Source organism: Desmodus rotundus, chromosome 10 (assembly GCF_022682495.2).
Source record: "Desmodus rotundus isolate HL8 chromosome 10, HLdesRot8A.1, whole genome shotgun sequence".
NCBI lineage: Eukaryota > Metazoa > Chordata > Mammalia > Chiroptera > Phyllostomidae > Desmodus > Desmodus rotundus.
Window position 1 is genome coordinate 5,519,915 of NC_071396.1, and position 24,616 is coordinate 5,544,530.

Here is a 24,616-nt window from a genome sequence, read left to right on the forward strand (position 1 = left end):
CTGAGGCATGACCTCCAGAGGCTAACTTCACAGACAACATGATTCTGGTTTTCCAGGTTTGCACTACTGTCTTAGGACTGGGTCATAGTAATGTTGGAGCTTACTTTTGTTTGCCAATAGATTTGCCTTGATTTATCCATGGCTATTATGAGATTTTCCCAACCACAAGAATTTTAAATGGATCCTCAAGGTAGCACTGAAATCCAAGAGTGCTAATTACTTACCGAGTGTTTGATGTGCCAGTGTATTTATTTGGAACTTTTACATGTGTTTGATCAATGATATTAAAATAGATAAAATTCATATTACATCATTTTGGACTCTGGTCTTCAGGACAAGTTATTGGCATTTGACCAATGATAACCTTTAATAAATTACACTTTAACTATGAAGTCTGTAAGAGTGTGCGTAGTTACTCTGTCTTTGCCCTTGGCCTCTCAGAGACGAATGCACAGCCATGATGTTCTGAAGTTCACAGGAAGACTGAGTGATGGCGTGTGAGTAAGACAGGGCAACGGAGCACCCATGTTTTTGACTTCCTGCTATAATTACTAAGAAGTTAATTCTGGTATAAACTCTGCTAGATGACAGATAATAAAAGTACTGGAGTTTTTTAAAATATTAAGTTCATAGACTTGTTGTTGCTAATGTTGGCAATTTAACATCTTTAATCATTGAAAATGTTGCCGTGGACACTTTTTAAGACATTTTTGCATCTTTAAAGATATTAGTTAATATATCGAATATGCTTTAATTTGTTTCACTACTGTCTTTGAAGGAAACTGCTTCTTTTCTTAATTGAAATTTAAATTGACTTCAAGAGAGAATGGTTACATTAAATATAGAAGCAATATATGCTCAGTAATTGGGTGTACGGATTAGAGTTCCTTGCCTTGGACTCTATATCATAATATTGTCAAATCCTTCTATCTTAAAGTAGTCTGTCACCAATGAAAGTGTACATGATCTAAATCTGAAGAGCACTTCTATTAAGTGATGTTCTTTGACTCAATTTACATACATTTTGAATACCAAAGGAGAAATTAATAGAAATGCTAAGAATAATTTAAATTTTTTTCCAACCATCCATGAAGCCACTGGAAATAATATTAAAAAAAAAAAGAAGCAAAACACTGCTTTAAGGAACTAGATGTTTAATGAGTGAGGCATGCAAAACTGGTGAAGCGGTTTGGAAGTGATTGCTTTTGTCTGGCTGGGTAAGAAAATATGGGGTGAAGAAGCAAGACTGAGAGGCAACAACAGAACTTTCAGGAACTGGAACTGTGAGAGGTTTATGGTGTCTGTCTGCCTCAGGGTAGGAAGTGGATAGAGAAGGATTGGTGCAAAATCTGGGGGAAGTTTATCACAAGGTGATGTTATTTACAAGTTTAGCAAGACGATATTAAGTAAAAAGTGTGAGTACCAGTGATGAGAAGTTAATTTAGTGGCATATGGTACACAGGATTACAAGAAAAAATTCGTACTATTTCTAATGACTTTGCTGCAATATTGACAAGAAAAATTTTTGAATCAGAAGATATCAAACAATAAAAAATCCAATTGTCTGGAAGGCTTATACAATAGGACAACATAGACAGGGGGAGTTTGTGGACTACTCCCGTCTGAGGTAAAGCTGTTCTGGCTGGGAAATACAATGTTTTCACTGGCATTTTCAATATTTGTACATTGTTGAAATGACAAAGATCAATCTACTTTGTACAAATAGAATTGATAATAGGAAAACTATTTTGTGCACTGATGTGAGGACTTAAACATATATTTTTTTATTTAACCTTAGCTTATGAAACTATGACAACCACGCAGTGAAAATAAAATGATTCCCCATATGGCATGTTTAACTTGCTAGAATATATTTGCCTAAACTGCATGTAAGGATGAAATAGACCTGCAGACAGAGTTTAAATTATGAATTTTTAAGGGTGTGGGAAGCGTTGCAGTGTGGAGTAACTTCTTACACAGGCGGAACCACATCTCAGGCGGCTGTGTCCGCACCTGCCCTTCGCCGTGGTTGCCGCTGATATCTGATGCAGCCAGTGAGTGCAGAACGGAAATTTCATACAACAAACCAACAAATACGTGTGAAAATTCAGCTCCATAATTAAAATCCCACGGGTATCTACTTAGTCTTATTTTAAAGGAAATGCTGTTTTTCTTGTTTTTTGTGGGGTTTTGTATATAGCAATAAAATGCTACATTTTAAATCACTCTGTGTATAACTCACTGACATGGATTAAAACTCCAGTTTGTGTGCCTTTATTAGCAGACTGAACAAAATGGAAACGCTACCTTTTCTTTTGGATGAAAATCATATAGCTTTTCCTAGAATAAAATATACAGTTTAACGTTAACTTTAAACAGAAACTTTCTCTGTTAACCAAAAAGTTCACCAAAATGGTAACCTGCAAAATCATTACTAAATAATTAAGCTGCAAAAGTATTATGCAATGCATAAGGACATATCCTTAGGCAAAGAAAATTGTTCTATTTCTCTTTCTTCTTTTGAGGAGTATTTGGTAAAAAAAAAAAGAAGTTAAATAAATCAAAAATTAAAAAATAGTTTATTCATGATAGGTGGCATCTGTCTTCTGCCATGCGTTAGACAGAAGGACATTGTAAGCAGAGAACTCAAAGATTAAACCATTATAATAAGGGTCTATTTAAAGAAAACATAGAAAATACATCAAGTCACCACTGTTAGTTAAGAGAACAATTTTGTGGTTTTTAAAATAAACAGCAGGGTAAATATAATTTTGAGATTATTCAATAAATATCATTTTTGGACAAGGGAAAATACAACCCAAGCTGAAGGACTTACACCAGATACCCGAAATGAAAAAACATGGAAAGGGAGAAATGGCTAGTTCTGAATGGTGAAATTGTGGATTCATTTCTTATATGCATGTCCTTTCCTCTACCATACCCATGATGAGAAGTAACATTATAATACTAACTCAATATATTAAAAACTATCGCAGTAGGATAATTTGAAGTATATATGTATTATTAAAATATAACACTAGAGATTTCTAAATAATTACTTAAATTTTCAAAATACATGTTCACACAACAATGTAAAGTAAATTAAATAGGAGAGCTTACATGATTTTAATTTGATTAATTCAGATAAGCAAGATATTCAATTCAAAAATTCATTTTCAGCCTGGAGGGATGGCAACCTTTTTTTTTTTTCTTAATAGAGCACAGAAAGAGTTTTTCATTCACTGGAAAAGTCTATGAATACAAACAAGTATTAAAACTAAGGCTGAGACAAGTGATTGGCAATAGTTCAGCAAGTTCAGCAACATTCTTTTGCTTTATATTCAAGAAGAACTGCTGGTAGAATAAATTAGTTTCAAACCTTTGAGTTTTTGCCCTTGTCCTTTAGGTAAGGAGTAATTGTAATATTTATGCTTTGTCTGGTCGGCATAAGTGTGAACTATGACAATTAAGGCACATTCTTAGAATAACTGCTTCAATTTGTGTTTCTTTTTATTAATTTGGGAACCTTTAAATGAAGATGAAAGAGAATAGAAAAAAATTAGTGTTTGAAATACGGTATTTTATAAACTAAATGAAAAATTAGTCATTGCACATTCATTAAAAATTCTAATTGCTTCCTTGGCTGGTGGGGCTCAGTGGATTGAATGCCAGCCTGCAAACTAAATGGTCACAGGTTCAATTCCCAGTCTAGGGCACATGTCTGGTTTCAGGCCAGGTCCCCAGTAGGGGGTGCACAAGAGGCAACCACATATTGATGTTTCTCTCCCTCTTTTTCTCCCTCCTTTCCCCTCTCTAAAAATAAATAAATAAAATATTTTAAAAATTCTAATTACTGAAGTTTGAGAATATAATAACACTAAAATAAAAAATACAATTTTATCTCAATCATCTGGAAGAAGCCATAAAATCATCTAACATTACATTCATGTCACTGAGATGGAAATTTTCTATTTCTCTTCATTATTTCTCTCTCTATAATATGAGGTCAGTGCACCCAGATAACAGGCCACATCTATATTTTCATTGGCAATATATTCATGGTATATATGTTTGTAATTAATGCTTGTCATCCAAGTAAGTAAGAAATTAAAGAAGGTAAGAAGATTACAAAGATGATGAAGAACTAGGAAAAGGAAAAGTACTTTTTATAAGGTACAGTGCAAGTTATTTGAGTACTTACATGCTTTAGTCTAGACGGATCACTCATTTCTGACACGAGTATCAGAAGTTGATTTTAATTCTCTCTCATTAGTGTTTCCATCTATCTAAAGTAAAATATCATGATATTTTCAGTAAAAAAAAGAAAAGAAAAGAGAAAATATACTAACTCCAAAGGGTACATCATTGATAATTCATGTGGACAATTTCAGGGTAAGAAATGAACTTCAGGTGTTCATATTCATATGCTGTCTTTTCAGTCCACCTCATATTGAGAAGAATAAGCCCAAACCCAGGAAATCTGTTGTAATTGGCTTCATGGGTTTGTTCTCTCTGGGTTAATGTCACAGTGGTTTCCCAAAGCGAAACTTTCTTCTGTTGTATAACAGCTATTCTACATGGAGAATAAACCACTGTGTAACTAAGACAGAATGATCACAGTTGGAGGGAACACCTGGGTGAAGGCAGGTGCTACGATGTTTCTTTGGCAGTGCAGAAGAATTCACATCTGACATGCCCAAGGAACTGACACTAATTGAAGTGTTCACTTCATTTATCCATATTTGCCTGTTGTATAATTTCATGTGTTGATGAATGATCGGCCAACGTCAACAGTGAAGAAAGACTATTAGCATATATATGAGTTGAGCCACAGCTAATTATATTGAAATATATAACTAATATTTCAATATCAGTGTTTTTAGAGCATAATTTTAGAGCAAAATGAAGAAAACTCTCCAGATAATGGCAAGTAGTTATAGTAATATATCCTTCTGCTCTTTTTCCTAGAGTCCCTTTTTAAAAACTAAATAAAATAATACAGGGAAAATCAGAGAATATTTAGTCCTGAGTGACAAAAAACACAGTCACAAGCATAAAAACGATGAAAAAATCTATCATACAGTGACGCTCGGACAACGTTTTGTGGACAGCTAGCGGAGGTATGCGTCTCCACAGATACTGACTTCGAGGATGTGTGTGACACAGCCCAGGACCCAACTCTCAAAGTCGCCTGTGACCCAGCAGACCCTGAACCCAGGGCGATGCAGGAGGACTGGGTTCATCCCATTGCATGATGGGAGATGAGGACAAGGGCACTGGGCCATTTAGATTGCTTCCTCAACAAGCAATTCTAACTTCTCTCTCTTTCTGGATAACTTCTAAGGATTCTGACATGCAGCTAAACATATGCACACAAGTCCTAATTGGCCATTGTGAAATCCAGTCAGCCAAAAATCAGGAAGCCCTACATCCACTATCACTTTTTAATGTTTTGGAATTCATTTTGATCTAACATACCTGAGGTAGGAGTCCATGGTCACATGGTAAGGTATATAAATGTCAAATCACTACTGGGTCTAGCTGAAACTAATACAATATGTATACCAACTATACTAAAATTTAAAAAAGAATCCATGCACACATGATAAGAAGGTGTTCTCAGGTAATAGGCTTAACTAGGTTTTTAGTAAAGAAAAAATATACATATCAACAGAAGGAAAACACACATCACTGAGAGAATCAAAGAAACAATGATTAAAACAAAAACAAAAGAGATTGAAAACTAAGATTGATTTAAATTCCCAAAGAAATAACATTGTCAATGTCAAAGACGAATCTCTGTGGCCGAAGCAGCCTTTCGGCCAGAATTTCCTGCAGTCGATCCCTTCCTCCTATGGACACACTCATCTTTGAGGATTCAGTGACGCACTCAGCGATGTGGATCTGAGCATCGTCTGCTCTAACGCACACCGAGTTTTTACCTTGGGCTCTAAGCTATTTCTATTCCTTCAAAGGGAACCTCAATTGTTCCCTCCGAGAACTCCTGGCTCTCATTCCCATTTCCTTCCTCACAGAGTCAGAAAGTACTACATCGTTAAATGAATGACCCTCACACTTTGCTCTTACCCTATTTTATACTTTCCCCACAGAGTATTACCGCCAATAACCCTTACACATGAATGTAAGCTGTATGAGATTGGGACCCTAGTCTTATTCGGAAGTACCACAGCACTATTTATTTCTCTCTGTGAAAAAAATTATTTTAAGCAGACAATAATATATGTGATTCAGTTACAATAATAATAAAATATGTGTGACTGGTAAAGAATCTGCTGTTATAAAATGTTGGTAAGAAAGAGGTTAAGTTGAATGACTTGCTTAAGAAAAAAGCAAATTATTTTGCAGGGCAAATTGAACAGTGATTTTCTTTACTATTTTGTTTTATAAAAAAGAACAGGAAGTGATAAAATTACTGTGATAGAGTACTTCAATTTTACAAAAAAAAAATTAAACAGGTCTACTGTTAGAGAAAAATAAAACTGCTAGAAGAAATCTCTCTGACATAGTTTGTCGAGAAGACATAAATGAATACTGGAAAGAGTGGGAACATGTACTTCAAAAGAATGAGGTAAGAGTCTTCCTAATGGATTAAACACATTGACCTGATATTCCTGAATAAATTGTCAAGTTCACTGTAAGCCGCCAGTCAGCTCTCAATTATGTTTGTTAGTGTAAGTGTATGTCAGCACACAGGGGCCACGTTTAATGTGGTAGCAGCTGTGACCCTGACGGATGCACAGCACGGGGAGGAAAGCCCACTGGTGATGAATAATGGACCACAGAGAACCGACCACCCAAGTAGCACAGAGCAGAGCGCTTCTTTGGAGAATATCCTTGGTCCTCAGCCTTCATCACTGAGCCATGGGAATCAGATGCTGATTCCTTTAGATATTCTAATGCCTACAAGCTAATTTACACAAAAACATGGGAATACTCTTTTGCGTCAGGCACAGTCATTGGTGGGGAAAGCGTCTACAACTGTTACTGGCATTACAGACTAATGAGTGCAAAAAACCAATTAGGTAATTACTCAAATAATTGTTGGGGTCCTTCTAAGATGCTAACCAATGTATTTCTGATGGAGTGGCTGAAATTTCAACAAGCATTTTAAAATCTGCTTCCTGCACACACCCAAACCAAGTTCAAGAGGTCATTCTCGGTGAAATGATCATACTCATGGCAGAATAAGATGAAAGGAACAAAAAACTGAAGTTATCTCAGGAAGCGTTAATGAGTTAATTTTATAAAAAGAGAAAGAACTGCATCAAATTATATGTGCTTTTCCCAAATTGTTTATGAATGTGGTGATAGACATGCTATTTTTATTCTCTGCTGTTATATATTCATTTGGGTTTTTAGGGAAAGCTTTTTTTCAGATTGCTTTTCAGAAGCACACCAATGCTCTAAAGGAAGCTCTTAAGTCACCAACTTTATGGCAAACCTTTAGAAATTATTTAATACATGTTTACACAAATTTAACTCAAAATATATTGACTGGGTAGCATGGAATTAATATATTAAGAGAAATACTGACTGTAATACCAGAGAAAGTGGAATTGAGAAGGCTGACTTTTCACTTAATCACACTGTACAGCAGTGATAGCTCTGTTATTGATTGTTCCTAATAGCACAGACACATGATCTAGGGCATTTTGTCCTAAAAGTAAATGATTATCATCGGTCCCGTGCCCACTCTAGCATCCACATCCACAGGCACAGCCATGTTCTAGAATCTGAAGAAGCAAGCCTAGGAGCAGAGTGAGGGGAGCCTTATTCTCTAATTAATTAGCATAATTTCCTAATGGTGTTAATTGGAAAATAAGATGAAAGAAGCAAAAATTAAAATAATAACAGTATAAAATAAAGAATCAATATTAGACATGTCTATTATATTAACAAATGGGGTGGGGGGTGGTTAAACTCACATATTTAAAGAAAAATGATTGCCTGATTTAATAACAAAATAAATGATGATTTTAAGGTGTATAAAAGGGAGATAAAAATAAAGCTATTTAGTAGAATTAAGGAAAGGATTTAGTGAAATTGAAGAAAAGAGGTTAAAAATAATCAGTTATCAGAGATCTCAATCTTCCTATCAGAAAAATGTAAATGCAATGGGAAATTATTAAATCATGTATGTCAATATAATTCTTTAAAAAGCTAAAGGATCAAATTCATAAAAAAAGTTATGTTGCAAATAACTTCACATGAACATTTACCATGAAACATGCAAATAGCAGAAAATAAACAGACGTAAACAACAAAGCCATTTATTAAATGGACTTCTGAAAAGTTAAGGATTTCAGAAAGGCAAGGCCATAATTCTTGATACTGCGGCATGGTGGGGAAGTAAGCTGCTCTTCCTCTGGGCCTGAGGGGTGGGCAAGAGTAGGCGTATGGTGGTTCCGATGGAAAGAGACATGCAGGTTATGATTATCGAAGGAGCTGCACTGATTCTGCTATGTGTACTCACTGCTGGAAACCCACTTCTGCCCACCCCTGTAGTTGTTCTTTAATGCAGCAGGGAGGGGACCACTACAGTGCTAAACATCACTGAATGGGATTTAATCACATCAAGTAATTAAACCTATCTCAGCCCCTACACCCACCACAAAATCCCTGCCCCCAACTAAAAAGGCTTCCTAAAGTCCTCTGGCTCATTTCTAAATAATAATTCCCATGGATATCTTGACAAAAATTTGCATTTAAGAAAATTACATTGTAACTGGCCAGAAAACAAGTCATCTATAGAGTAGAAAATCTATGCAACATGAAATATAATAACATAAAATCAATAGTAAACCTTTCATTTCCTATTTGGGGGTCTCAGAAACATGATGAAGGCAGTAGTTTTTTTAAATGAACCTTTGAAAAATACACTTTGGAAAGGTCATACATCTATCACAAAGTAATCATGGAAAACAAAATTCGTATCAGCAATGCAAAGAAGTATATGGTTCATGCTGGGTAAACCATGGAATTAAAATGTAGTTATACTTTGGTATGTGACTAGTAGTAAAATTTTTACCAAACTACATAATGTCAATATGAGGTTTTATTTGAGGCTATTAAGTTCCTTATCAAATAGCTCTCAAAAGGTATATAGCCAAAAGAATTGAACATTTAAGTAAAGATTTGCAATTCAGGAAACAACCGGCAAGTTAACCCATTATTGTTTAACTCTACCTCATCTATAATCGAAATTTTCTTGACTGTGCGAAAGCAGAGATTTCTGTTTTTCACATGTTATGCTTATTTCCATGACTGTTATTATGATAACCAGTGCATACTTTTGGAAGGAAAGAAGGAAGGGAGGGAGGGAGGGAGGGAGGGAGAGAGGGAGGAAGGGAGGGAGGGAGGAAGGGAAAAAGGACAGCTCAGTATTTAAATAGTTGTCCCACCTTTTCTGGAAGTTTGTCTTGTTAAGCATGTAGTTATTTTGAATGGAGTTAGTGTGAAATGGATTTCTCACTAGTTACTATTTGCATTATTAATTTCTGAATGCTGTTTAGACTGAACTTCACCATTTTATGGAGTATTTAGTGTGATCTCTGACCTTCACACAGTTCAGTGTTTTAGAGATTAATAGCATGTTTTCTATGAATGAACAAATTCATTCTGGGGCTGTGTTACGCAACATGGATTGCTGTTTCTGTGATGTTGCTTATTCTACATTGATGCAAACAAGATTGTGTCTATTTCAGCACCTGCTTTAAATGACTGACTCACTAAACTTTCCAACAGCTGATATCACCACTTTCCAATGTCTTCTTGTTAATCAAATCTCTCATCTACTACTGAAGCAATCTTATTTGAAACATATAGTTAAGACTTTTAATAGTCTTTAATAAGTTTTAAAGATTATTATTTTATCCAGTATTATATTTTTGAAAATTTAAACAAATAGCTATTAAATCAAATTCTATAAATATAATTCTTTATAATTTTTAGATTTTTGTTACAAAAAATTAAGTAGGCAAAGCATCATTAAAAGTTTTTAAATTGGCAAACATATACTCCTTTGGTATTTCATTAAATATTTACAGCTATTTCAGACCTGTGCCAACATACCTGGAGGATAATATTAATGACTGAATAATTTATAGTTGTAATAATAATTCATATGCATAAATTTACTATATTTATAAAATTAGGCTTGTTAAATAAGTCTAGAAACATGCATTAAGGCTTTGCCTAATTAATGAACCTTACGATATTTTAAAGATTTTTAATTTTAAAATTTTCACTTTAATTACAATTTTTTTTTAAAGATATCCGAAAGTCAGTGATTTTTTTCTTGTTAATGTTTTTGATAATTGCTCCTAAATTTCCCTAATCACTGATACATTCTCTGATTATTTTTGAAAATAACATTTCTTTCATAACTAGGTTTTTAGAGCTACCTCCCTTGCCAAATTTCTTTCAAGAGATTCAGAAATGACACGACCACCAAATCTTCACTGTGCAATGACGCTTCACCCACTTCTCCTGCGTTTGGAAATCTTCACACATTACAACCACTAGGCGCGAAACTGCATCTGACAACCTGATGACATTATACGGCCCTCGGGGTGGGAGAAAGTGTCCATAATAATTGTAAGTAAAAGAAAATAGGAAGCCTGCTGATTGTGGCAGATTGCCTTTGAGGCCAACTACGGGGGTCAAAGCAAACAGTTTAATTGGTCACAGATTTTCCCGAAAGCCAGATAACTTGACTGCGGAGTGCTCACTGCCAGTTGTCTCCCTGTGCTGCTTATCGCTGTCTTCCCATCCTCGACTCCACCGTCTTCAGGTCAGTTCCGCACCAATGTGCTCATCAGAATTCAGCATTAGCCAGCTGGCCTTCCTCTGTGTAATGTGCTGCTTCAGGTCTTTTATGCATTTTAATGTTGGGTTGTCTGTTTTTTCAGTGATTTGAGGAGTTGTCTATATGGCCTATTTCTAAGTATTTTATCAAGTGTGTATTTGCTGATGTCGAATCTCTCTGATTTCCTATGATTTAACATGGCTTCATTTCTCCTTTATGTGAAGGATATTTCACTGCATATAACATTGCCAGTAATTTTATTTCAGAGGTGATCGTTTGAATTATAATTCCAAAACTTTAAGCACATACATGTTTTAATGATAGCAATCTCAAATCTATAAGATGAGCAAAATAATTCTTATGTGGACATTTTGAATTTGAAATGTCTCAACCTTGAAGACATAATGTGTGTTATCATTCCAGATTGATATGTCACAGCCATGTGAGTACCACTGAATTCTGAAGAAGAAGAATTTCTAATATATATTGGTCACCCCCTACTGGTTAGACACCGGTCCAAGTGCTTCACCTGTTTGGTCTCCAAGGCAGGCAGCTTAGTGCCCCTCTTCTGTGTATGAGAAAACTGAAGGGGTTAATCAATTCATCAAAGGTCATGAAGACAGTGAGGTAAATGAGTGATAAAGCTGGGACTTAATCGTATGGACTTGAGCTAACTCTTAAGAGCCCACACTTCTAACCACTATGCTCTAAAAACTCCCACAGGTAGGCCATATATGGTAATAACCTTACGCATGAAAGTTCTATGTGAGCAGAAGAAGAGCAATGTAGCAAAGAAGGGATATATGTACAGAGAAACAAGGAGACAAAGCAAGATAACTGGAGTGTTTCTGATAACTTAGTGCTGCATGTGTTCAATGAGAATAAGAAAGTCTGGAAATAGTAGGTGTTAAAATTGCAAGTCCATGTACTTAACAGATACATCTTGGCATGTTAATAAACTCATGGAGAAAGAACTGCGGTATGTTTATAGGATTAACTAGGATTAGTGTAGCATTTAAGAAAAATGAGATAGCATGCCCAAATGTTTGCATAATTAGATGGAATTAAATGCAAAAATAATCGGTAAAAACAGTATTTATACTCCGAAAACACATTCAAGGACATGTGTAAAGCTTCTCCAAACAAAAACAAGGCACTTCCACAATGTATGAGTCACAGAAGCATTGATTTAATCTATTGGTAAATTAGATTAGAGACATTGATCCTCACAGAATTTTCTTTTAATTTGTTATACTTAAGCTAATTTTCTCATATGTGAAAAATAATAAAACATGGCATTCAAATTTTTATGCAGTGCATTTACACTGCTAAGTTTTAGAGACTAAAATATCCCAGAAATCATACAAATTTAACTTTTTGTTTTTAAGTTTTATAACAAAGAAAATGGTAATTTAAAATATTCAGTGTTTGAGTCAGATAAGAATTTCAGTACGGTTTAGTTTTGAAGAATTTCAGTATGGTTTATGTTTGAAGTGAATAAATTAGGTAAATATGTATAAGAAATCAGAGAATTTTCAATGATATTTTATATAGTAAATCAGTTTTCTAAAGTCTACTATGGAACCCAGACACTGCTTCAAAAGTCCTTGTCACAAAATGGAACATCTGATTTATCAGGATGTTGGTGACAGTTGACTGTTTTTTTTAAATTAAGATTGTGATTTCCTTTTTTTCTTTTTGGGACAAGTGAAAAATTTTCCTTTTGCTTTTTAATTGTACCTTACACATGTGGTCTATTATGTTAGAGTGCCCTGAGTTCTATTGAAATATCTTATGTTAGTAGATAATAACCCTGTTTATGGTTGGCATGTTAGTCTTTGCCTAATTTGGGGGCTGTGGTTACAACAGCAAGTTAATTAATAACCAAATATTTGATAAGTATGAGGTACCCTTTGCATAGATGACTAACAAACATTGTCATAAGTTCACCTATTAATGCAAAGTAGTGGGGAAAACATGCTAGAACTTCTCATCAGGCAGGGTTACCAACAAATGTTTTCAAAGTATTTACCTTCCCAAATAGGTATTTTACATATGTTTGTTATAATTATTAAAATTCTACTTGCTCATAGGTATTTCTTTTCTGAGCTTGTGAACAAGGCTATCCCAGTTCCTTGAATTTAACTAAATAAGTAGTATGAGTGCTCGAGTGTTGTTAACTGCAGAACACTTGCTACCCTTTGAGTCCTATGCTTTGCTGCTTTTGCCTTTTTTTTTTTAGTTTTTTAAAATTTTTATTGTCATTCAATTACAGTTGTCTGCATTTTCTCCCCATCCATCCACCCCAGCCCAGCCAATCCCACCTCCTTCCCCCATCTCTACCCTCCCCCTTGATTTTGTCCTTGTGTCCTTTATAGTAGCTCCTATAAACTCCTCTCCCCACTATCCCCTCCCCACTCAACTCTGGCTATTGTTACATTGTTCTTAATTTCAATGTCTCTGGTTATATTTTGTTTGCTTTTTTCTTTTGATTATGTTCCAGTTAAAGGTGAGATCATATGGTATTTGTCCCTCATCGCCTGGCTTATTTCACTTAGCATAATGCTCTCCAGTTCCATCCATGCTGTCACAAAGGGTATAAGCTCCTTCTTTCTCTCTGCTGCATAGAATTCCACTGTGTAAATGTAAGAACCCTGAAACGCCAATCCAAAAGAACCTATGCACCCCAATGTTCATAGCAGCACAATTTACAATAGCCAAGTACTGGAAGCAACCTAAGTGCCCATCAGCAAATGAGTGGATCAAAAAACTATGGTACATTTACACAATGGAATTCTATGCTTTTGCCTTTCCATCAGTCGTGAAACGTTCTTCAGAACTTCCTGCCCATTAAGGCATGCAACAATTTATGGTAATGAATTGTTTTTTCTTTGACAGGCTAGTTCAATGATGCATTACCAATATATTAATTACTGTCATGATGAGGTTGGCAACGAAGGTTGAATACAGTTATTTTTCAATGGACAACTGAAATGAACTCAGAAATAATTAATTAATCTCATCACTCTTTAGATGGAAATATATATACGCAAGATTACTAAATCTAAAAATGTTGACATTGTCTAACCATATTTTAGATATAAGAATTTTGTTACAAATGTCTAGAGGATATTCCAATTAGGATATTTTATATTTAAAATATATCATTTTATATTCTTGTGGGTAAGAAGCTACATGTGTTTATATAAGAACATTATTTGTCTTTAGTTTTGGCTTTTTCTTTGCATTAAATGAATATCCTTATACATTTATAGAAACACTCATTCTTGTTATAACTTTGTAGCTTCATGAAATTTAAATATTTGGATGGAGTGCCTTTGAGTGTGAGAGGTGAGGTTGGCTACGGCTTTTCTCTTAATTGCATTAAAGATTTGGGGAACATATACCTCCCCTGGTTATAATGACACCTTATTATGCATTAAATCCCCATGTATTCCTAAGTCTGGCTTGAATTTCTTTTCACTTTGATCTGTCATTCTATTTCTGTAAATGAATAGCATGTCCCACATCACGTGCAGATATCTGGTTGGAAAATGTCGCTGCCACATTGCAGTACTTTTTTCCAATTACTTATTCTCTCCCCAATCTCTCTCTTCATTGCCTAGATGTATTGTGGACAAGTTTTTCCTCAACTTTCAAAGATTCTATAATAGTCTTAATTGAAGTATTTTTTCTAACTTATAGATAGGTTAATTTAGAGAGAAAAAATCTTTACAACATTGAATTTTCCAATCCTAAACAATATTGCTTTCCTTTTAAGTATTTTTAAATCCTGAAATAGGATGATATAAATTATGCAAATACAGGTCCAGAATATTAAGTTATTTTACATTTATTCCTATGTTTTTCTTTTTCATGACTTTAGAAATTTATTTTATGACATTACACTTTTCTATTAAGACCTGTATAATTGGAAAGCATTGATAACATAGTTAAATTTAGTATAGGTTTATGAGTGAAAACATTAAATCTTTTTAAAATTAATTTATTTTTATTATATTTTATTGATTGTTATTACAGTTGTCATTTTCTAAAGTGTTTCTTTTTTATTTTTATTGTTATTCAGTTACAGTTGTATGCCTTTTCTCCCCATCCCTCCACCAAACATTAAATCTTAAAAGTAATTGTAACTTTCTTTCCTTACATTTCTCAGCTGACACTGATGTTAAGAACATCTTCTGACCTCAGCGCTCTTTCCAAGTCCCCAAAATGCTTCCCAGATGGAAATATGACTTTAATGTGTAAGTTAAATAATGGGTTTATGGATGCTGCCCTCTGGAGTCACTATCTTAATGAGAATAAACAATACCAATCGTATGACTCATGGTTAAAACCTTCATTCTCTTCCATCATTTTATTTTTCATTGTTGTTGATGTTTTCTTGTTTTATTACCTATGAGCTATTTCTGGGCAGTTTGAGAAGGAATCATATAACCAATGAACTTGGAGCACTTAAGGGAAATTGCACCACATATATTATTTGTTCTTATTGCCCTGGCTGGTGTGGCTCAGTTGGCTGGAACATTATCCCCCAAACTAGAAGGTAGTGGGTTCAATTCCCAGTCAGTGCACATACCTGGGTTGCAGGTTCCATCCCAGCCAGGGCACATAATGAGGCAATGGATAGATGATTCTCTCTCAAATCAATGTTTCTCTCCTCTCTCTCTCTCCCTCCCTTCCCCTCTCTAAAACAGATAAGCATGCCATTGGGTGAGGATGAAAAAAATATGTATTCTTTGTCCTTATAGAATTATTCTTGTATTCATATACCGAGGCAGTTACTTCATAACCTTTAATGTCCCTTGCAGATATTTCATTACAATTTTTAGCGTGTTGAGATCAGGATGTTGAAATTTACTGACAGTCATGAAGACTAATGCTGGAGCAAAAACCAACATACACTCACAAAATAGTTCCTAGCTTTTCATTTGCCATTTGTAGACTCACTGCTGGTGGGTAGGCTGGATTCTGCCCTCGGCAGCGCAAATGTGTCCATGCCCTAATCCCTGTTCTGTGGACAGTTCGCTGTATGGCAAAAGGGACATTTAATGTGTGATGAGAGTTCTGTGGATGGGTTATCTAGAGTTACCCTGGTGGGCTGATGCAATCACAACAATCTTTATAAAAGGGACTCCAGATAAATGAGAGCTGGAGAGAGGCTGATGGGAGGGTGCAGCCGAGACTGGAGTGAGGTACTCTGAAGGTGGAGGAAGGAGCCACAGACGAGGAGCACATGTGGCCTCTAGAAGGTGGGAAAGGCATGGAAACACATTGTCCTGCTAGAGCAGGAGAAGGGACAAACCTGCCGACAGCTTGACATAGGACAGTGGAACTGATTTCTGGCTTCTGGTCTATGAAATTGTAAAAGAGTGTTCGTGTCATTTTAAGCCACAAATTTTGTGATAATTGTTAACAGCAATGAAAAATGAATACGGTTTAATAAAATAAATGCAGTCTCTGGTTAGGTAACGGTGACATAAACAATGTTGAAGTCATCGAGTATTTGGCTTCCAGAATTACAAAACCACAGTCTGCATCACCTGTATTTAGGTGTGGCCAACTAACCCCTTTCTTTTGTTTTGTTTTTTGACCTTTACTACTAAACTCTCCTATTTTGGATGCACACAACACTACAATTACTTAATACCTTTTATTTTCCCATAGATTTATTCTTAGGCTTGTTGAACTTCCCTTGCAAATCCCTGCTCTGTAAGATCATTCCAACCAAACCTCGTACACTACTCTTAGTAACTGCACAAAATGCATAAATATTACAATAGTAAGATTCTACCAGGAAATCCACTATATACCTTAAAGCAAAATAAAACAAGTTGTATTTATAATAAGTATTTACACACTAAAACTAATGGAAGGAACATAGATAATTAGGATTTATTTTAATGAACCAAGAAAATATTATTTTTTAAGCAACACTACTACTTTTCTTTGAACATTTAAATCAACAATCGTAGTGAAATTGTTTTTTGTATGTGGTTGACATGAGAAGACCAGAATCCAGCGTTTAATAAGGCTACCTATTTGATTCAGTAACATGTATTGAGAACAAAGGCAATTCCCTACCTTTGTACAATACTGCAGTATTATATTCCATCATAAATATGCAACAGACTTTCAGGTACTCAGTGCCCAGCTTAAGAGAAGGAACATTAACATCTGTTTGCATCCATCCCTGATTTCAACATCTTCTTCCTTTGCCCTTTTATAACTAACTCCTATGCTGAATTTTGCATTTATTATTTCCTTTATTTTCGATAGATTTTATTATATGTTTATTTCATTAAGCACTATGATGCTTTTTAGGGTATCCAAGCTGACAAATGCTGAGAACAGAATCTTATGAATATTTTAAAAATCGAATATTTTTTCAATTAAAAGTTTTATAAAACACATACATATTTAAACATTTCTTTAATTAAATAGTTGATAAAAATGAAAAATGTTATTCACCTATCCTTGTAGAGCTTTAACTACCTTTAGAATAATATATTAATTTTTTAAGATCACTAAGGGACTAATAACGCCTATTTTAATAATTAAAAAGGGTGACATAAGTGTCACATAAAAGGAAAATTACAGTGAAGTCAATAATAAGGAAATTATCTTTCTTGTGGTATAAAGAAAATATAGCTGTGAATCTTCCCTTTTGTGTTTGCTGGTACTTATCAATGACACCAAAGGTCCTTGTAAAAGGGTGGAGTCTTTTAAACTAACTGCTGAACTGCACTTGACCACGTGCCTTGCTATGGCTGATGGAATAATAGTTACTGTGACAGAAGAAATGCCTTGAAAATTCTTGTTCATTTAGGCTCACTCACTCTTGTTGCTCTTGGGATTAACTGATACATCTTAAGAACCATTTAGGGTGGCCCAGCTGAGCCCACCTCAAGCTAGTGACTCATAGAATCCTGAGGTATATAAATGACTACTTTTTAAGTCACTAAATTAATCATGGTGTTTTACTCTACACAACAGGGCTGACAAAAGTTCCTCCAAACTTATAGACTAGGTATTCTGTAAATCTACCTCCTACAAAATACTTAAATGCTTGATAAAATACACTAATGCATATACTTCAAAATATGTGCATAAGCTTGCGAGAAAGGCAGGGAGATCAGGAGACCAAACTGTAGAAGGAAGACAAATACAGAACGCAAGTGAGCCAAGCCAGCAGCGACCACAAGGGGATTGGAGGAGTTCACGGGACTCAGACATTTCCTTGTTCAGTTTGTTTTCATGTTCCACAGGTGACGATATATAAGAACTTGAGCTTGTGATATGGGGCTTGTGTGCGGTGCAGGGTGACCCAGCATAAAAGTGAATCCCCACAGATCAGCACTTCCAGCGAAAGGATAAACTAGATTAGAGTCCTCCCTCAGGACACATGACGTCTCTGAGACTTCATAATTCCGGACGGCTTTCACATAGGATTTGAGTGGTATTCCAGGTCACGGTCCCAGCCCTCATAAGCTTAGGTATGAATTTAAAGCAGGGCAAGTGGCTAAGAGGGCCGCACAGAAGCAAACAGAGCTCTCGGTCAATAAATTCACACTAAAACCAAACCTTAGAGCATTCAACATGCAAAATAACCACAGATATGAGTTCTCCAAAAAAGGCCATGAAAAATCAAAAGGAAGGAAATATGATGGACTCTGAAGGATAATCAAGCCACAGGATCTGTCTTGGGAGGAATTCTCATATTGGGATGATCAGTTATAGGATATATTGTGTTCATCATAATTAAAAGATGAAGGAATCAAACATAGAAGCAAGACATCAAAACACTATTAAATCTAGGAATGGATACTTAAAAAAATAGAAATTTTAGAAATAAAATATTGAAGTTAAAATCATAAAAAATAAAAGTAACAAAAATTAAAATATCTGCATGTGAGATTAACATACTAGACAGAGATGAAGAGAGATTTAATGACTAAAGACAAAGCTTAATAAATTATTTGAAATTCAGTTCTGAGACACAAAAAATAAAAGTTATTTAGTCCATTCCTGCATTATCGCAGCCCCTACTCATGTGCTTGGTGATTCCAATCACCTTCTGAACATGAAAGGTGGTCCTTCTGGTGGGCAATACAGGTCCTATTTCCCCCTGTACCCCTTACATTCCCATAGTGATGCCCACATAGCCATGCTCCAAATGCACATCCCTCTAATGGGCTAAGTTTCTAATGCTCTCCTGTCTGAACTTATGGCCAGGCAATTGGCCATCACCCATGAGTTGCTAAAAAATGAAGACATATAGGCTTTTATCATTGTTCAATTCCTCTATCATTGCAAGGAACACAGCATGCAATTCAGCCCACTGGGCTTCTCTGTTTTCCCCTTCTTTGACGGGAGTGGCAGCCTTCCACACAAAATATTGCCCATCTCCTTAGGAACTGCCACAGTCAATTCTTTACTGGACAGTCAAGAGCTGTTTGTAGGGTGCTGTCCAAGGGCAGATGGAATCTGGCAGCCGCTCACACAGGCCCAAGGTCATTCCTAAGTGCAGAGGTTTCTCAGTTGTATCTACCCCTCACATTTCCTGGTTAGTGGGAACAGATATGTGCTTTACTAAAGAGGCTATATAAAAATAAAGTGCTTCCTTTCATAGACACAGCAATGAATACATTGATTTTGGCTGTCTGAAGTTTACTTTCAAAAATATTTGCATGAGTATCAAGTTCAACTATCCAAGGAACCACACAGAGAAATAAATAGAAAAGTGTTAATAATATCAGGGATATTGATCTGGGGATCAGTTTCCCAAATATCCTGTCAAAAGGCATAAAATTTGTAACTCCTTTGAATGAAGGAAAGGAGAACCTGAGTAAAACCAAGGCTGCTGTACAGAAAAGAAATTTACTCTTCAAAATGTCACTAGTCACAAATAAAAAATAGAGTTAATTTGTTCATTGAATAGCATTGGTAAAAAATAGAAGAGGTGAAACTTGCTGGAAACAAGAGACACACACATATACACACCTCCACAGCCATGTACACAAACACAGACAGAGGACGGCACATTATGAAAGTGAACAAATGTGGATGCAATACACACACAGAAACACAGTTAATATACCTGACACCTGATTATTGTGGAAATAAAAAAGACTTTTAAAGACACTGTAATAAATATTTGTCACATGCATAACACATTATGACAAGGTGTTGAAAAGACTGGATCAGTTCTGATTTCTACCTCTCACTAGGATTGAACGGTCAACTCGGTTTCTTGTTCAATGATTTAATGCTTTTCATTTGTGTACCTCCTAAAAATTAAGCAAAGCCTTGTAGATTTGGGTTGAAACCTAAGCACCTTTGTACTTGATTATTTTCCTTGACTGACTGATTATTCCGCAGTGTAGTGGGCTCCACTCTGCAGGATGCGGGCTCAACTTGTCTGAATCACACTTCCTGTAGACACACACAGGACTCACACACCGTGGGTGGGCAGCTCTGGGCCTGCACTGGCAGGATTTACCCTGCAAGGGCCCTAGCTTTCATTTGCCACTTACTCCAGATCCACAGATCATCCTGTGACAAGGTTCCTTTGTTTTTCCTATTACCAGGTTCCTCAGAGATAACATTCACAATCATCTGACTGCATCAAAGCCGCTAGGGAAGGAGACTCACACCAATTCTGCTTTGCAAAAATCCTATAGCTTTGCTTCACTTAGTACCTATAAGAGGAATCTAATGAACAAAATAACGAACAACAACAAAAAATGCAACCACAGGCACAGAATCATGGAACAGACTGAAAGGGACCAGAGGGGAGGCAATGGTTGAAAGAAAGGGAAGGGACTAGAGAAAGAATGTGTGTGAATGCCACACGGAACTGGACAATGTGGGGGATTGACTGTGGGAGTGGGGGAGGGTGCTGGGTGGAGCAGGGCATGCTGGGAAAAATTGGACAGCTGTAACAGAGTAACAATAAAAAAGTGATTTAATAAAAAAAATGCAAATCCAGATGGGTGGTTTTGTGTGCTATTTTAAAACTTGTACTTATTGAAAAGGAAGAAAATGGTTCATTTTCTTTTCACTCTTCAAAGTAAAAGATTTGATAAATTCTGTTACCCAAATCTCCAGAGAGCAAACTTTACAAAGTTAAAAAAAAAAAAAAATGAATGCAAATCTCTTTTACTGTCTTCTAAGTTTTACATACTAAACACAGGAACCAATTTCTCTCTGCCCAAGGATTATTTCTGAATTGAATAACAATAAACCCCTGTGGAACTAAAGAAATAATTATATGTATGCAATTGTATGTGTCTATTCTTTAGACTTTATAGACTATCTTCTTTTTTTAAGGAATAGGAATGCTAATAGATTTTCCCTGGATTTCCTCTAGTTTGAGAATTATGGGTTTGAGATCCTCCGACAACTAAAATAGATACATGGTTTCTTAGAAAAGTTAGCATTTCCCTAGTTTCTGAAACAAGATAGCATTTGTAACAGTTCTTTCAGAATGCCAAATATGATTCACTCCCAAAATCTTTTACTAATAAGAGTCTATGTGTTCAGTCTCTTACTTCTAATGCAATCTCTACAATCTCAGAATTACATGATGCTATTTTATGTCATACTGCAAAAATTTATTAAGTGTAATAATATATAACTTCATTGTTTATAAATATTTTGTTTATTATTTATAAATATATTTTAATATTTACTTTATCATGTACAAACTATATTGTTAGTTTGAAGGGCAGTTACAATTTGGTGCCAATACTATCTATCCCCCCAAATAAAAACATATTATATTCACAGCATAACTGTGTAAAGTATTTCTTTGTAATATGGCATCATAAGATCTTTAACATTCCCCCACTGTGGCTGCACACACATGCCTAATGGGGTAAAAACCACCCTGTTTTCTAGGTTTTGCAAATTCCGCACTAGGAGGCAGGAGAGCAGAAAAAGGTGTCTCGCTGTAGCTAGCTATCTTTGCGATGCCTTGTCTCTCTACAAAAGTGATGCCAAGATACTGCAAATGTCTACAGAGACTGTTTTAGAACAAGCAAGTCTCGCATTTACCTGTAAGACTCCAATGTCAGATACACAATCTCTTAGACTTAACACCAGGGAATAGGACGGGCTGTCAGGCAGAGCCTTTGGTGCTGAGGAGGAAGAGATAGAAGTCACCGAGGCCTCTTTTTTTTGTCACTTATATTCCAGTTTTCCTTAGCTGCATCTCACAGTGTGGTACATCCGTTCACCTTGTTAAAGCTCTTGTGGGAACTAACTTGGTAAAACTACCCCTGAGCTTTGATAAGTAAAAGAGTACTTGTATTAATAAAGCTCTGTAATAGCCTTTCATTTCAAAACATGATGAACTTTGTCAATGTTTAAACAGTAATGACTTTGTGGTCTTAGATTTATAACTAATTCATCATAGCCATTGACAGCTTATTGTATTTTGCAGGTAGTATATACCCAGGAAATTCTGAGTTACTGTAATTGATCAAAACTTGCCAAGGGGAAAGAAAAAATGTTCTTTTAATAAATATAGCATTATAAAGTAGAGCCATCCTATGGTGAGCGGCCCCCTTTTGTGATCCCCATTCCTGATTTCCCCTTCGTCTCTCGTCACACCAGAAAATCAGACGACAACATCTCAGAAGCTGTCCCTCTGGCCCCGCCCCCAGGCTGGGTAAGGGAAGAATGTCCAGCCGGTAGCTAGTCTCAAGCAGTAGGAGATGAGGCACAGGTTTTCATGGATTCAAGGAAATGAATGCGCTATAGAAATTCAATTGGAAAATAAATATTCAAGGGGGGAAAGATAAAGGAGGAGAGAAAGAAAATAATATTAAAAGGATGGCATGGAATGGACGCAATTGTGTGTGTGTGTGTGTGTGTGTGTGTGTGTGTGAGAGAGAGAGAGAGAGAGAGAGAGAGAGAGAGAGAGAGAGAGAGAGAGAGAGAGAGAGAGAAGCTTGATCAGCAGTTCAGAAAATACCTGGGAAGTCGCATCCCTTGAGTTTATGGGCTCAGGACCTTTGCTCCTATTCCCCAGAGATATTGAATTACTACCAGTATATTTTTTACATTCCAAAGAGAAGCCCTTTCTTTCAGTGAAGGAGAGGTTGAGCCCCTGTACTAACTGCCCCCCCATCTGCTCTGAACAATGTGACATCAGGATGGACCCAGGTCCAGGGAGCACTAGGCTGTCACTCTGTCACTGCACGGGCTCAGGGCTCAGGGAACCAGCACTGAGATTCTCTGTGGGAAATAAACTTTTCCAATCTGGATATTGCATGTTCCCTGTCCATGCACACACAGCCACAATCACAAACACACATGCACACACGTAAATAATTGCATGTAACACTTCGCAACCGCCTGCACAGAGTTGTTCTGAACTTGGCCCTTCACTGAGTTCTTTGTCTGCACCATGGTTGCCAGGGTCTTGATGCTTTGGGCCTTGTGACCTGGACTTTGCATGCACTTTCCAACCCAGCTCCACTATGATGCCCAGCTTAAGTCCTCTGTGCTTTCCCGTGACGTGACCAGCCCAATCCTGCTTCTGTCACCCAGAGGACCCTCATTCTCAGCCTCGAGTCCAGCCAAACACCCGTCATTTGCAAGACCGTGTTACCGTCCGATGTATTATTATTATCAGCTCTACGGCCAGGGCCAACCCTCAGGCTCCCTGCATGTCAACTGTATTAATTCAAAACCATAGTTGTTAGGACCGGCTGTTCTATCCAGACTACAAGGCACCTGTGACAATCATGTAAGATTTTCTGTGCAAATGCATTTGGTAAACTGTGGAACGTGACAGAAAATGGCTTTCCTCTAATGATGAGTATAATCAAACCAAACCTCTAAATAATTGCCCCCAAATCAACACTCCTATTCACTAATTTTCCTCAAGTTTCATCACAGAAATAACTAGACTGTTCATTGATCACAGTGAGAATCAATAGTGTAAATCAGAAAGAGGAAAGACAGGGTCTAAGGTGATACCAAGGCTGTATGAGAAAAATATTAGAAATTCTTATATTTTAAGTTAATCCCTTTATTTTTCTATATCCTTTGATACACATATATATATGTTATATAGATATATAGATATAGGTAAATGAATTCACTCATATAGTAATAAGGGAATTCACTCATATAGTAATAAGTGAATATAATTTGTAAGCAACTGTAGTGGATCAAAACTTTTCTTTCTTAAGGGAGTGTATGATCAAAAATGCTTGCAGACCACACCGACTTAACTACAGGGATTCCCTAGGGGCGTCTCTAATATGCGCGTGCTGCTGCTACAGGTACATGGTGGAATCACCTTGTCATACGCTCTATTTAATTTAATGTCACGACTAACTCTCCAGTTAAACAGAAACCGTTTGTAAGAACTACTCACACTGCTGAAAATACAGTTCACATGCATGTGCTTTCAAAACACCTGTCATACTCCAAATGGATTTTACTTTACTTATTACAGATACATGTTCAGGTTTATTTTATATATACATGATTTTCAAATAAATGTCATAGTAATTACGTTAATCTTATTTTACATCATTAAAAAAAGAATGTTCTGAAGTATATGTGTATTTAAATAAAGGGTGGGGGGAAAGTAGGTTTATAGAATTCATATGGAAAATAATTAATTAATTAATACATAATCCAAGTAATAATATAAAATGTTTCACATACTCACCACTAATGCTATTCTAATTATTTTCATAATTCTAATAATCTCATGATTTTAATACAAAAATATCAATTCAATAATAA

General features: G+C 35.9%; 1 long non-coding RNA gene across 2 annotated transcripts; it reads left to right on the forward strand.

Moving 5' to 3' along the window:
• The first annotated feature begins 439 nt into the window (after nucleotides 1-439).
• LOC123478255 (uncharacterized) lies at nucleotides 440-20,787 on the forward strand. 2 transcript variants are annotated; one of them, XR_006653418.2, is made up of 6 exons: nucleotides 440-497; nucleotides 10,411-10,617; nucleotides 10,711-10,813; nucleotides 11,252-11,455; nucleotides 15,003-15,090; nucleotides 20,437-20,787. It is a non-coding gene; the product is annotated as an uncharacterized lncRNA (long non-coding RNA). The 2 variants fall into 2 exon arrangements; XR_006653417.2 differs by having other exon boundaries at nucleotides 10,411-10,813.
• The last annotated feature ends 3,829 nt before the right edge of the window (nucleotides 20,788-24,616 follow it).